The sequence below is a fragment of the Sorex araneus genome, chromosome 5, assembly GCF_027595985.1.
Source record: "Sorex araneus isolate mSorAra2 chromosome 5, mSorAra2.pri, whole genome shotgun sequence".
NCBI classification, from domain to species: Eukaryota; Metazoa; Chordata; class Mammalia; order Eulipotyphla; family Soricidae; genus Sorex; species Sorex araneus.
The window spans coordinates 35,402,836-35,418,142 of NC_073306.1; positions in this window are offsets into that span (position 1 = coordinate 35,402,836).

Here is a 15,307-nt window from a genome sequence, read left to right on the forward strand (position 1 = left end):
TGGAGGGGCCTGCCCTGCACCTGAGCCGGAGCCACCGTGACTCTCCCAGCCGCGGGCCCGAGGACAGTGCAGCCCTCCCCCGCAGCTCTCCGAGCCTCGGTTTCTCAATTCACAGGGAATGACGTGTGCCACCTCAACGATTTTCCTGAATTCCTTCCCAACACTCCCTGCCCTTCACGGGGAAGGCATCACCTCAAGTCCTTTATTTAATTTTTAAAAAATTCCCCCCAGCAAGGGGCTGGAGCGATAGCACAGCGGGTAGGGCGTTTACCTTGCACATGTCCAACCCGGGTTCGATTCTCAGCATCTCATATGGTCCCCTGAGCACTGCCAGGAGTGATTCCTAAGTGCAGAGCCAGGAGTCAGTCCTGAGCATCACCGGGTATGACCCTAAGAGCAAAAAACAAAACAAAACAAAACAAATTTCCTCCAACAAAATTGTATTCACAATAGGGGCCGGAGAGCTAGTGCAGCAGGTAGGGGGTCTGCCTTGCACGAGATCAGCCCAGGTTCCATCCCCAGCACCCCACAGGGTGCCCAGAGCCCTGCCAGGAGTGATTCCTGAACACGGAGTCAGGAGTAACCCCGAGCACTGCTGGATAAGGCCTCCAAACCAAAACAGACCAAAAGAGAAAAAAAAAATGTGCTCACGGCTCCGTAATGCAGCATCTCAAGATAGGACTGCCGTGTGTTTCCTATCCCAAGGTGGGCGTTTGAGCTTGGCTCACTACTGTCCAAAGAACACCAGCGGCTCCTCGGTACTGCCTGTGGTCATTATTTCTAATCCTCCTGCTACTTAATCGTCACGGAGGCGTTACTCACAGTCCGTCGCCTTCAGCCTTTGGAGTGTTCAGGTCAGGGGGCTCAGTAGACGCGTTTGTACAGCCCCATCTAATCCCAGAATGTCTTGTCACCACCGGCCCCCTGCCCCTAAACTCTCCAGCCATCAGTATGTTTCCTCCCATACACACCCCACCCAGCTCCCTTTGCCCAGCCCCGTGGCCACCCCCGCTTCCTGTCACCGTGCATTTGCCTGTTCCAGGCTGGCCCCCCAGGGGGCCTGCCAGCTGCCCGCTTCCTCCAGGCAGAGCGTTTTCCTCTGTGAGTCTCTCTCCCTATGACCCATTGTGGACCTTTTGTTTCTCCATCCTCCCATGATTGGGCGCTCAGGGGTGCTTTTCACCGGTTGGCTCAGCACATTATTTTAGCCCCAAGAAACCTCTGGGGAGGTGCTCTCGGCTCCCCACCAGAGAGAGAGAGAGGTCACCTGTCATGCATGAGTAGCAGGACAGGGCTTGGGGAGAGAACAGCCTTGACCACTAAGCTTCCTGCCCCCTCTGTCCAAATCAGAACTTGTGGGTCACCACCCACAGCTAGTTGGTGGCACCCACTGGTCACTTAGTCAAGGGAGGTCATTTCTTACAGCAGATCAGAATCCTCCAGACAGGGCTCCCAGGCGAAATAGAGGTGCCAGGACAGTCAGTCTCATCTCAATCATCATCTCAACAAACAGGAGATTGTCCTGGAAATGGGGCTTTCCCTCTCTCCCTAAGCCTCACTGGCCTGCCCCGATGGCTCCGGCCCCAGACAGATTGTTTATTTGACCGTTTGCCTGTCAGAGCCTGGGGGAAGCCTCTCCTGGTTGCTTTTGTAGACACAACAGCAGCAGACACCTTGTTTATACAGCTTTGTCCACCGATTGTTAGGTGTGAGGTGGCCGGGTCAGAGCAGGCACACTTCACACTTCACACAGTGGACAGCCGTGCCAGGAGGGAGGGAGGCGGCCCGTGGAAGCCCGCCCTGACCCACTTCCACCCAAGCTCACCCTTCGTCTCCCCTGACGAGGTCTGCGGGAGAAGCCTCCTCCCTCACAGGGATCTGCACGCCGCGGTCGGCTTGGGGGAACACCCAGCTCCCTAGGCCCCGCAGCTGCCCCACCCGCAGGGGCCCACGGCGCTGGTCTCCCGGGAGCAGCATGGTGGGCCTGAGCACTGTCCCTCAGAACTCGGGCCGGCGCTGTCCTGGTGTTTCAGCAGCTTCTGCTCATCCTCCACTCATTTGGGAATGAGTGCCCGGCCCAGAGTTTCCACAGAAGGACCCAGTCCCGCCACCCACTCCCTTTCCTCCACTCCTGTCCCCCCCAGTTTCCTGGCCCCTGGAAACCTGGAAAACCAGTGGTCTCCCTCCTGTCCCCAGGGGTGCCCGGTGCATCCCGGTTTCTCAGGCCTCCTTGCCTGAGGATGACCCCCACACCTCCACCCCACCCCTGCCAAAGCCCCCTCCGCCACCTGCCCCCGACATTTCTCTGTCTTCCCAGCTTGACTGTCGACTCCCGGGATGAGGACAGGCCGAGGGCTCCCCAGAACCCATCCCGAGCTGGCATTGCTTAGCTATCGCATTCCTTTAAAAGGAAAAAAAAAAAGTTGCAGTCACTCTTTGATTTTAAAAAGTTGAAGATAAAGAGGGACGGGGAGGGCCATGGAGGGGTGAGGCTGGTGGGGCCCCCAGGCTGAGTCAGCCTGACCCTTGGCCGAGCAGGGGAGGGACGGCTCCCCGGACTCCACCCGCCGCTTCCAAGGCGGTGGCTTTGCTGCCCGGCTCTGCACGCGGGCTTGGGGGGCTCCTCCCGGCCCCCGCTTGCAGCTGCAGGCGCTGACCCTTTCACGTGAGTCAGTGGAAGAGACGGGCAAGCCCGTCCCACCCCTTTCTCCAGAAGCTCCCCTTCTCTGCTCCCTGGCACCCCCCGCCCCCCTTCCTGGACCCGTCACAGGCGTCTGTGGCTCTGTCCCAGGAGCAGCTGCTGACCACCACGGGGCACAGTTCTGGGATGAGAGCAGCCGAGCGGGGAGAACCACGTGGTGGTGGAGAGGCCAGCAACAAGGACCACTCGGACCCTGGGACCCTGCAGTGCCCCCCACCCACCCACTCGCGCTCATCCACCTGCTGCAGGGCTGCCCCCCCCACCTTACTGTGCACGACTCCAGGCCTCTGGGGGCCCCTAACAAAGAGACTTCTGCAGGGGCCTGGACCCAAAGAGGCCCTGACATGGGGTCACTCACAGCTGTGCCTGGCAGGGTCAGCAGAGGGGAGTCCCAGCTCAGCTCCCCGCCCCACTGCACCCGCCCAGCCGCCCTGCGGCAGAGGTGACCCGGGCAGACGGACGCCACCCCTGGCCCTGGGGGCCCGCCAGACAGGGCGGCAAGGATGAGGCGCCACACGTGAGCAGCAGCAGCTCCGGGCCCGCGGCAGGGCCCCTTGACCCACCCTCTGTCCACCATCCATCACACAGGCCGACAGAGGCTGGGAGGGGAGGGCATCAGCGGTCTCGGCGCCCCCAAAACCCCCCTTCCCCCACTCCACCAGGCGATCACACAAGGGCCCAAGACCCCACACACCTCCCTCAGGAGCTGCCGTGGGGGTTCTCAGGCAGGAAACTTGAACTCCCGGAAATGTACGTCTCGACCCTGGGGTCCGGCCTCTGTATCCCCCACATCACACTGTGGCAGGCCCCAAGCAGGCAACCCCAAATCCGGGGTCCCAGAGAAGCCCCTCACTCTCTCCAACCCTATCAGGGGGCCCTGGCCCCTGGCCCAGGTCAGCCTCCAGCTGGGGAGGAAGCAAACGATCCCTGGCTGACAGCAGAGGCCCCGGGGCCCCCGGAGCCGGTGGTTGGCGTGAGACCAGGCCCCGTCTGGCAGGTGGAGGGTCTGGGACCTGCCTGACCCAACAAGGCTGCGCCTGTGCACTCGGCCCTCCCCGGCCTGACCTGGCCTTGCCCTGGGGCTCGCCCACGGCCCACTCCTGCACCTGCTCTGTGTGCCCGCTGGGGCTGGGCCCACGGTAACAGCCCTCCTCGGGGAGACCTTTGACCTCAGGAATGCCGGGACCGGGGCCAGGAGGCTAAAGGGCCCAGACTGGTCCTCCTCCCTCCAGGAACATTTCCAGCCTCCTGGCACCGGGGGACACAGACATGTCCCTACCCCGGGCATAACACACACGAGAAGCAGACCAGCAGTGACCAGCGTGCCACCTCTAGGGCGGGAGCCCCGAGAAAGCCCCACTGTTCCCACCAACTAGGGCAGAGGGCAGCAGGACTCCGGAGTTTCCAGACTGGGAACTCCCGCCCCTCAAGGCCAGCAATAGGGGATGGACAAACAAACGGAACTTGGCCTGAGAGATAGTGCTGCAGGGAGGGCACTCGCCTTGCAGGTGCCTGACCGGGTTCGATCCCTGGCACTCCATATGCCTCCCCGCCAAGTCTGCCAGGAGTGATCCCTGAGCACAGAGGCAGGAATAAGCACTGACGGAATTAGCACCCCCTAAAAAAGGATTAAAAGTAAAAATATATAACCCTATCTGCACAAAATAATACAGATTATTTTGCATTAATCTGCATTAATGATTACAGATAATAATCCACAATTATTGGACATCCACAATCAAAATGGATATGTATATTTCGTAATATTACGCTCCTGTAGTTTACTTTTGTTTGTTGTTTTTTGTTTGTTTAAATTCTTTAGGTTTGGGGGCCTACTCAAGCCGTGCTCAGGGCTTGCTCCTGGCTCTGTGCTCAGGGACCACTCCCAGCAGGGCTCAGGGACCCTATGTTGTGCCGGGGATGGAACCAGAGCCAGCTGTGTGTAAGGCAAGAGCCATAGCCCTGTGTTATCTCCCCGGACCTTTGTACAGGATTTCTTCTCATGGAAATGCTGCACTGTGTTTGTCCCCTCCCCTGTGGATGGCAGGTGGACGGGTTCCAGCTGGGAAGCTATTGCCCACACCACCACTTCGGACAGTTTGCTCTTGTCTGTGGGCTGGCACGTGTACAGGTGCGCACATGCATGTGTGTATGTGTGTGTGTGTGTATGAGTGTGTGAGTGTGTGTGTGAGTGTATGTGAGTGTGTATGAGTGTGTATATGTGTGAGTGTGTGAGTGTGTGTGAGTGCGTGTGTGACTGTGTGTATGAGTGTGTATATGAGTGTGTGAGTATGTGTGTTTGTTATATGTGTGAGTGTGAGTATGTGTGTGAGTGTGTGTATATGTGTGGGTGTGTGTGAGTGTGTGAGTGTGTGTATATGTGTGAGTGTGTGAATGTGTGTGTATGAGTGTGTATATATGTGTGTGAGAGTGTGTGTATATGTGTGAGTGTGTGTGAGTATGTGTATGAGTGTGTGTATATGTGTGTGAGTGTGTCGGTGTGAGTGTGTATGTTATGTATGTATATGTGTGTGAGTATGTGTATGAGTGTGTGTATATGAGTGTGTGAGAGTTTGAGTGTGTGTGTGTGTGTGTGTGTGTGTGTGTGTGTATGTTGGCAGGGTGTGTTCCAGGGTGAGGCTGCCCGCTCCCAGGATGCCCGTGTCTTGGCTCTGTGGAGCCCTGGCAGAGGTGTCCGCCGGCTGCCCTCTCACTGCTGCGGGCTGTGTATGTGAGTGCCTGACGGCGCCATCTCTTGCTGCGCAGGCGTGGGCAGGCTGCGCCCGTGAGTCCCCCAGAGGCTACATTGTCTGCTTCCCCCAGGCCTAGGGAGGCGGGGCGTCCCTGAGACCTGGATTCTGAAGTAAGTTTCGGCCATGGCACGCGTCCACTCTGGCGACCATGACAACACCCACAGGCCGGCGCCTGAACACCAGACAGCTGTTTCCTCCCAGTCCTGAAGGCTGCAAGTTCGAGACCCGGGTGCCGGCAGGCCACCGACCTGGCAAGACCTCCCTGCCTGGTTTCGAGATGGTCCCTTCCCGCGGTGTCCTCACTGCCTCCTCCCTGTGCATGAGCAGGAGTTAAAGAAAGTAAAGGAAAGTGGCTCCCCACCTTCGGATGGGGACACCCATTCTGCGGCATGAGGGCCCCACCCTTAGGACCTCATTAAACTTAACTACTTCCCTCCTGAGTTTATCTTCAAATATAATCACAAGCGGGCAGAGGTTGTGTGTGTGTGTGTGTGTGTGTGTGTGTGTGAGTGTGTGTGTGTGAGTGTATGTGACTTCTGCATGAAGTAGTATGGGGGCGGCAGGGGTGGGGGTGGGGGGGTAATCCAGCCCATAACTGCAGGCTGTTCTGGGGGAAAGCCAGACAGGAATGAGGCAGTGAGGAGGAGGAGAAGACCCCTAAAGTGTGTGACAGCAAGTTACCACTCTGGGTATCTGGGTTTAATGCCACAGGAAGAGTCTAGGAAGTGAGTGTGTGAGTGTGTGAGAGGAGTGAACCACCTCTCTCAGAATGGACCCGTCCTAGGAGCAAGCCAGCTGGAGTTTCTCTGTTCACTTTGGGGACACTCCCAGCAGTGCTCAGAGGACCGTGAGGGACCAGGAACAGACCCTGACCTTCCACAGGCAAAACACACCTCAGCCTTGCGCGCTCTCTGTCCGGCCTCAGCAGCTGGACACACACTGGCCAGCTCCCGTCAGTCACAGACTGAAGCTATTTTAAGGTGCCGGAGGGGACCGGCTCCTTGGCCTTCGGGGCCACACAGCCTCCCAGGCTCTGGAAAGAGAAACCCTGAGGCTCGGAACTGAGGGCGTCGCTGTTGGAGGGAGTGCACCCCCCACACTGAAGCGTGCAGTGCGTCTTCACATCCCGCCTGAGGCGCCTGCTGGAGTGCAGCCTGGTTGGTTCTGACACATGTCCGTGAAGGGCAGGAGAGGCCACTCTGCAGGGGGAGCAGCGCGCAAGAGGCCTGCAGGGAAAGGCTGTGTTTTCCAGTCTGGGGACGGGTAAGAGACTAGGGAGGGGGGAGGGGACCAGCACAGGCCCTACAAAGGTCAGTCACTGTTAAGGTCGACCTGGGCGGTCATGGACAGGGCAGGTGCCTCCCCCCACCAACTTCTCTGACCCTCTGCTTAGAAACCCAAACTGGGTTGTGTCCCTAAGACCATTTCAGATACCCAAGGACAGCAGACACAAGGGCCAGGAAGACTGCCCCATAGTTGGAAGCCTGCCCCATGAGCTGGGGGGGAAGGCAGCCGGAAGAGAGAAGGGATCACTAAGACAACGATGGTGGGACGGATAGTTTGGGATGGGAGATGTGTGCTGAAAGTCAGATAAAGGACCACACATGATAGCCTCTCCGTGTCTGTATTGCAGACCATAATGCCCGAAAATAGAGAGAGCGTGGGGGAAATTGTCTGCCATGGAGGCAGGGGGAAGGTTGGAAAGGGGGGGCTATACTGGGGACATATGGTGGTGGGGAATGTGCACTGGTGGAGGGATGGGTGTTTGATCATTGTATGGCTGAAACTCAAACATGAAAGCTTTGTAACTGTATCTCATGGTAATTCAATAAAAAAAAAAAAGACCATTTCAGAGCCTTCCAGCCACCAACTCAGATCAATGGGGTTTACCCTCTAGCTCCTGACACAGTGAACAGCCCAGAATCCAAGAAAGCCTCCCGCTGGCAGAAGACACAGATACTGCACTTCCAAGCCAGGTCCGTGTCCAATCAAAAGAAGAAGGAGCCCTGGGGCTGGAGCGATAGCACAGTGGGTAGGGCGTTTGCCTTGCATGAGGCTGACCCGGGTTCAAATCCCAGAATCCCATGTGGTCCCCTGAGCACCGCCAGGGGTAATTCCTGAGTGCATGAGCCAGGAGTGACCCCTGTGCATTGCTGGGTATGACCCAAAAAGCAAAAAAAAAAAAAAAAAAAAAAAAAAAGAAGGGTCCCGGTAATCCCAGGGTGGAAAAGGCCTGGGCACTGCCTGCGAGTCAGGGAGGCCAGGGGGACCCCAAGATGGGTATAGGGCTGGGGGTGCAGGAGGAGGTGTAATTCAGCCAATAACAGCAAGCGAGCCTGGGAACCCTCCTATGGAAATGAGAAAGTGAGAGAAGGGGAGGAGACCCCTAAGGTGTGTGCTGACAAGCAAAGGGTGTCTTAGTGCAAAAACCCTGCACTCAGGGCGGGGGCGGGGGCGTGTCCCGAGATGCTGAGAGAAACCTGTCGAGGCCGGGAACGCCGTGTTCAGCTGCGCTGTCTGCGGAGCCCAGAGCAGGGTCAAGGAGAGGCTGGGCCTCCCGTGTGGGCTTGGATGGCCACCCCGCACCACCAGATTTTGGCCTAAGGGAGACTTGGAAATGGGAATCCAAGGCAGGTCTGAGCAGGGCCGTCTGCACGGCACAGCTATTGGCTTGGAGTCCAGCCACATCCAATTCTGTGTCCAAACAACACACAGACAGAGGTGGAACCCCAAGGAAGACCGGGGGCTGTGGGTACCTGCTTGTTAGCCAAGTCACATCACACACACACACACACACACACACACACACACACACACGGTGCCCTGTCTGTCCTGCACCTGGGGGCAGTGTCCCTCCCCAGGTCACCACCATCACCACCAGACCCCAGGGCCCTGCGACTGGCTCGGGGATACGCCCCTGGCCCAGACAGGCCAATAGGAGCGCTCCTGAGGCCTTTGCTTCATTCTCTAGAAACTCTTCTGAGGCCATGAGCTACAGAAATTAGATTCTAGCAACTGGTGGACCCCTTATGCCCAGAAGAAAAGGACAAGGACAGTCATACAGTCAGACTTCATTGAGAGACAGAGAGAAAGAGAGAGAGGGAGGGAGGGAGGGAGGGAGGGAGGGAGGGAGGGAGGGAGAGAGGGACGGACGGAGGGAGGGAGGGAGAAAGAGAGAGAGGGAGTAAGAGAGTGAGAGAGAAAGGGAGAAGAAAGAGAGAGGGAGAAAGAGAGACAGGGAGGGAGGGATGGAGGGAGAAAGAGAGAGGGAGAAAGAGAGACAGGGAGTAAGAGAGTGAGAGAGAGAGAGGGAGAAGAAAGAGAGAGGGAGAAAGAGAGACAGGGAGGGAGGGAGAAAGAGAGAGAGGAAGAAAAAGAGGGAGGGAGAAAGAGAGAGAGGAAGAAAAAGAGGGAGGGAGAAAGAGAGGGAGAGAGAGGGAGTGAGAAAGAGAGAGGGAGAAAGAGAGAGGGAGAAAGAGAGAGGAAGAGAGAGGGAGGGAGAAAGAGAGAAGGAGAAAGAGAGAGGGAAGGAGGGAGGGAGAGAGAGAGGCAGAAAAAGAGGGAGAGAGAGAGGGAGAAAGAGAGAGGAAGAGAGAGAGGGAGAAAGAGAGAGGGAGAGAGAGGGAGGGAGAAAGAGAGAGAGGGAGAAAGAGAGAGGAAGAGAGACAGGGAGAGAGAGGGAGGGAGAAAGAGAGAGGGAGAAAGAGAGAAGGAGAAAGAGAGAGAGCATCAGTGAAGCCCCCGGCTGCAGCCGTGTCTGAAGTGCTCCCCTCGCTCTCGTGAGCCATTCTCCGGCTCTCCCTACCTTTGTTTCGTTCCCGAGGATTTCTCTCACATGCACTCTAAGGATCCTGACTCCCCAGGCGAGAACACAGGCTTGCCCTGTCTGTGCCTTCAGTTCCCAGAGACACACAGAGATCGGGAGGGCATTGCCCTTCACGGGCCGTTGCAGCTGCAATGTCGCAGGGAGGCAAAGACCCGAGCAGGGGCAACTGACTAATCCAAAGCGGCCCGGAGTTTATGATGGAGTTTGGAATGTTACTCATGCTCGAAGGGCTTGCCTTGGCAGGCTGCCCTCCACCTGACTTTCTAGAGCGTTCTGGAAGGTAGAGGTGGCTCTGGCACTTTTTTCTGACCATCAATTCTGGAGTCACTGAATTACCTTCACCTTGACTGATATGTGGGCGCTAGAGCGGCACAAGTTCCGGTGGACGGAAAGAAAACGCTCTGGGTTTGCCACCCCTACATGACTAGTGCGGCTGCCCTCTGCTTCATTGATCCACGTGTTAATTCAATTAAGTTCCACAAACTGCCTGGGTGTCCCACCATAGGAGTCAGGTTCAATGAATTGTCGTCTGTGGATTTTTCTTTAAGTAAACCAGCTCTAAATCAGCTTGTCAGAGAAAGAATTCTGCAGTGTCCAAAGTGTCCAAAGCAATTTTCATAACCATACTTCAATAAAGCAGGCCTTTTTATCAAGCAATTTGCAGGCTAATGCATTATATATACAATACCTGACAGTTTTACAATCCTATCATTTATACACTTAGATGTGAGGGGAAGAGAAAAAAAAATGAACTGTTTGCAATAAAGGTAGCTCGGTGTTTTGGAAACCTCAGTTCCTAACAGAGCTCAATCCCCTTCACACAAGGTCTCCTCCCCATGAGGGGACCTGGAGAGCCAGACATGTGTGTGCCCTGAAGGCCCCCTGCGCCCCCACCTGGCCATCTGTCACCTCCTTGCTGGCATTTCTCACCCGTGTTGTCCTGAGGCTGGTTTCTGTCCAGCTGCCCTGGCCTGTGCAGCAGCTGGACCTCGGTCAGCTCTGACTTGGACAAGGACTGGTGGAAGAGTCACAACTGCTGAGCTGCACAGCACCTGCAGAGGCCGAGGCCTGGCTTCCCGGAGGGACTTCCGAGCCGCTGCATCCCTGTCCAGGGTCCTGACCGGCAAGTGACCCTCCAAGACCTTCTGTGGCCTCCTGTGCCCTTCCAGCCGCACAGGAGCTGCCCTTGCCTTGCAGTGCTCTCCCCGGCCTTCTCTCCAGGAGAGCCACATGCCTGTCTTGGCACAGGGGTCCTTGCCGACGGTTAAGGGTCAAGATGAGATCACCGTGGATTAGCTGGGTGGGCCCCGGCTCCCACCTCTTGTGCCCTTATAAGAGAAAATTGGAGAGAGAGAGGTGACACTGCTGAGGAGATGACTCAGAAACAGAGGAGAGAGCCACGTGGATTTTCCACAAACCCCCTCCCTCCCGCTGCAGCCCGGGGAGAAGGGCGGGGCACTGCTCCCCTCAGGCAGCCTCTTCACCTCTCTCTTGCCTCCTCCAAAGATGTTTTTCCAATTCTCAAGTGGCTTCTCTGAAAAGTGAAGGGCCCTCCCACTTCCTCCCAGGCTGGCCGGGGATCTATCCGCCTGACACCACCCCCCCCCCCCACCTTACCTCTCCGCTTACCTTCTCCTTCCCTGCCCCCTTCTTTCACACAGCCCAGATTATTCCCGGCGGAAATCCACATTGACCTCATGGTACCCACACGCTTCCAGGGAAGCTGCCCCCACTGTTCTCGGGGACTCTTTTCCACTGGCCCTGGGGCCAGTGCAGGACACCAGGCTTAAGCCTCATTCCCACAGAGGGGCCCGAAACTTTCCGTGAGTAAAGCAGACTTGTTGGGCGCTTCTGGGAAGGTGCTTCTTGCTCTAAGGAAGGAGCCCGGGAGACACAAGCTCTCAGTACCTCAGTGTCATGGTGGCGAGCGTGCAGCCTGGGTATTTGGCATGAGGCATCCAGACAGAGGCTGAAGCCTAGGGTCCACCGTGAGAGGTGCCAGTATTGCTGAATTCAGCCAGCCTATCCCCTCTGAGGTCTGGCAACGTTTTAGAAGTATTGTTCTGTTTGGGGGCTGGGGAGATAGTACCAAGGCAAGCAGGTAAGGCGCTTGCCTTGCATGTGGACAATGCGGGCCTGATCCCTGGCATCCCCTATGGTCCCCAAGCACTGCCAGGAGTGATCCCTGGTGCAGAGTCAGGAGTAACCCCTGAGTATCGCTAGGTGTGGTCCCCAAACAAAAAAAAATACAGTTTTGTTCTATTTTAATCTTCCTGCAGCCTCTGGCTGAATAAGAAATCCCACACAAAGAATCATGATTTTAAAATACACATTACAGGGCCGAAAGATAGTAAGGGTGATTAAGGCACCTGCCTTGTATCCTGATGACCCATGTTCAAATCCCTGGCACCACAAAGAGTTCCTCCAAGAACCACCAGGGGTCACTCCTGAGCACCGAGCCAAGAATAGCTCCTGAGCATCTTTGGGTGTGCCTCCCCCAAATTTATTTCAAAGAAATTATTGGCACAACACATGCACATAAAAATCTGGGGGAGAATTTATAAACCGTGTTTGTGGCAAGAGACATTTGGGGGTCTCCCTTTCCAGTTACCTCACCATGCCATATGAGTTTTACGGGGAGTCACGTTGGTCTCTGTGAGGTAATCCAGGAGCCAGGGCGCTGACTGAAGCACGGGTGCACGTGCCTTTCAAGCAGGAGGAGGCCAAGGATTTGATTCCTGGGATTTGGGCCCCAGGACACTGCCAGGTGTGTGCCCCATCACAGCAAAAATAAATAAATAACTAAGTCAAGGCTTCCAGAGACCCCCGAGTATCTATTAGGACTATACAAACTGTCTTGTGTAAGTCGATGTGGAGGTCTCGTTCTGTTCAGCAGGGAGAACCCTTCGTAGGGCGCAGTCGAAAGAACAGACGCAGAGCCCGGAGGAGGGAGAAAAGGCATTTATTCTATGGCAGTTACAGTATTTATACCTCCCTGTTGGGAGGAGGTGGTGCCAGGACCCCCAATAGAAATGCAGGGTGTGGCACGGGATTTAGCTAGTAATAAACAAATGGTGATAGGATAAAATCAGTAAGATTAGGAGTGGCAACCTTTGCTAGGTGTGGCATGGGGTTAGCTAGTGATTAAATAAATAGTGACAGGATAAGATCAGTAAGGTAAAATGGCTCCCTACACTGTCTGTCTGCTGTGACTCCAGAAAAGAAGCAGCAATGTGGGGTCAGAGCCATAGCACAACGGGGAGGGCACCTGCCCTACATGCCGCTGACCTGGGTTTGATCCCCAGCATTCCACATGGTCCCCTGAGAACCGCAAAAAGGGAGTAAACAATGTTCCTTTAAATCCTAGGGTTTAGGGGCTGGAGTGACAGCACAGCGGGTAGGGCATTTGCCTTGCACGCGGCGGACCTGGGTTCGAATCTCAGCATCCCATATGGTCCCCTGAGCACCGCCAGGGGTAATTCCTGAGTGCAGAGCCAGGAGTGACCCCTGTGCATTGCTGGGTGTGACCCAAAAAGCAAAAAAAAAAAAATCCTAGGGTTTATACAATGCTCCAAAAGCACCTGCCATAGAGGTAGGCAGGGGGTGGGAGGTGGGGTTGATGGGAGGGAAGCTGGGGACACTGGTGCTGGGAAATGTACACTGGTGGAGGGATGGGTGTTGGAACACTGTATGACTGAAATCCAATCATGAACAGTTTTGTAAGGGTCTATCTCACAGTGATTCAATAAAAAAGTAAAAAAAAAAAATCCTAGGGTTTAGGATGTAAACTAGGGTGTTAGTCTCATTCTGAACTTGGGTATTAGTCTCATACCAGGATGACGGGTCCACGGTTGGAAGGTCACCACAAGCTGGGAGGCCGGGAGGCAGTTAGTGCAGAGAAGGGACCATGATGACAACGATAGTTGGAAATGATCACTCTGGAAAGAAACTGAGTGCTGAAAGGCGGTAAAGGGATACACATGATAGCCTTTCAGTGTTTGTATTGCAAGCCATAATACCCAAAAGGAGAGAGAGAGAGAGAGAGAGAGAGAGAGAGAGAGAGAGAGAGAGAGAGAGAGGAGAGAGAGAGAGAAAGTGTCTGCCCTAGAGCAGGCTGAGGGCTGAGGGGTGGTGGTGGAGGGAAACTGAGGACTTTGGTGGAGGGAAATGTGCATTGGTGCAGGGATGGGTGTTAGAACGCTGTAGACTGAAACCCAATCATGAATAACTTTGCAACTGTGCATCTCACGGTGATTCAGTAAAAAAAAAAAAAATCCTTGGGCTCAATTTTCAACCACAGAGGGACTGTTTCCTCCCGCAGGAAAATCTCAATCTAAGCCAAATGGTGCTGTGAGGATCTATGACATCTCCCGAGGGGTGGAAAGGAGCCACGGCTGGGCCGTCCCCGGCCGGGCCCTCCTCTTCCCATCCCCGGCCCAGGGCGGGAGGCCCCACCCTCACCCAGAAGCTGCAGTCTATTCTCCTAGCATGCTCCCCCCTCACTCCTGCAGGAGGGGGTTGTGTCCCCCAGGAGGGTCCTTGGCCTGAAAGGGGTCTGCAGGCGCCAGGACTCGTCCTCAACCAACCCAGTCCCTATCACCAGCTCAGGGCCTGGTGCAGATCCTGCTCTCAGCTGAGTGGGGCTCAAAGCCCTCTGGACCCGGGGCAGAGGGAGCCAGGAGGGGCCACCCCAGAGCGGAGGTGAGAAAAGTGGGTGGGAAGCTGGAGCCGAGAGACTGGCGAGGCCGGGCCTCCCTGCCTCCACACCACAGCCCGAGCCCTGGTGCCAGACTGTTCCCCACAGACCCTAGTCCCGGGTTCCCAAGAAGCCCCCATAGGAACCTTTGAAGGGGTGCTGTGTCTAGATTCTCAGCGCCCAGGAAGCTAGCTGGGCCCCCAGCTGAGACCCAATCTGGGAGAGGAGGTTCCCCCAGCCTCTCAAGCCCCCCGAGGGCTGGGCTCCCTTGGAAGGCGGCCTGCCCATCTGGGCGCCCGAGCGCTGGGTCATGAGTTTTCCTGTCCTCCGTGTCCTCCTTCACCACCACCACCACCACCACCACCTCCCCTGAATTAGGGGAGCCAGGAGGGGGGCTAGGCTTCCCTGCAGGTGTTGGAGAGGCGCCTGCAGACGCCCCGGCTGAGCCCAGGAAACGTTGGTTGGCGGAATGAAGGAGGAAGCAGTGACATGAATGAATGATGCCCCCCCCACACACACACACACACACTCACACACTAGTGAATGGGGAGCGAGGGCGCAGGCAGCTGCATGAATGAGTTACTGAGTGAGTGAGTCAGTGCGCCAGGCGGAGGGCGGGCTGGTGAGGGAGCCTGGGAAGGTGGGAGAGCTCCCGGCCCTCTCCAGCGGCCCTGGCACCCGCGCGAGCCCCCCCACCGCCAGGCGGCCCTCACATGCCTCTGCCCCGAGCCAGCCCACGTCAGAGGCGCTCGGCACACTCTCCCCGGTGTTGGCCAGGCCCTGGGCCCGGGCAGTGAATCAGACAGGGCCCTGCCCCGGGGCTCCCGGGACCGGGGGCAGACAGACAGACAGCCTCGTAAATAAACCCCAGGCCACGCTGGGCAGACGTGTGCGGGGGGGCACTGAGCTCAGGGCTGCTGGCCCGGGAGCCCGGGACAGGGCACAGCCCGGACGGGGAGAAGCCGAGGAGGGGAGCCCTCGGCTGGGCTGCAGGGGGAGGTGGAGGAAGGACCGTTAGGACAGGACGAGCAGCAAGCAGCTGCTGGTGGTGGCAAGGCCCCCGGGAGTCAGGGGGTGGGGAATTTCTGGCCCCAGCAGGGAGAGGGCTGGGCCAGCCCCGGACAGGGGTGGGCTGGGGCAGGGGGTGGGGGGGCTGGGACAGAGGCCAGGCCCCCTGGCAGCAGGCGTGTGTGTTCCAGAAGGAAGGCAGAGACTGGAGAAGTGCGAGAGGGGAGGTCTCAAAGCCTTTCCAGGGTCGAGGGACCGGGCCATGCCTAGTGACCTCACCTCGCTCACAGCCGCATCTCCCCCAGGCTGACCCCCCCACCACC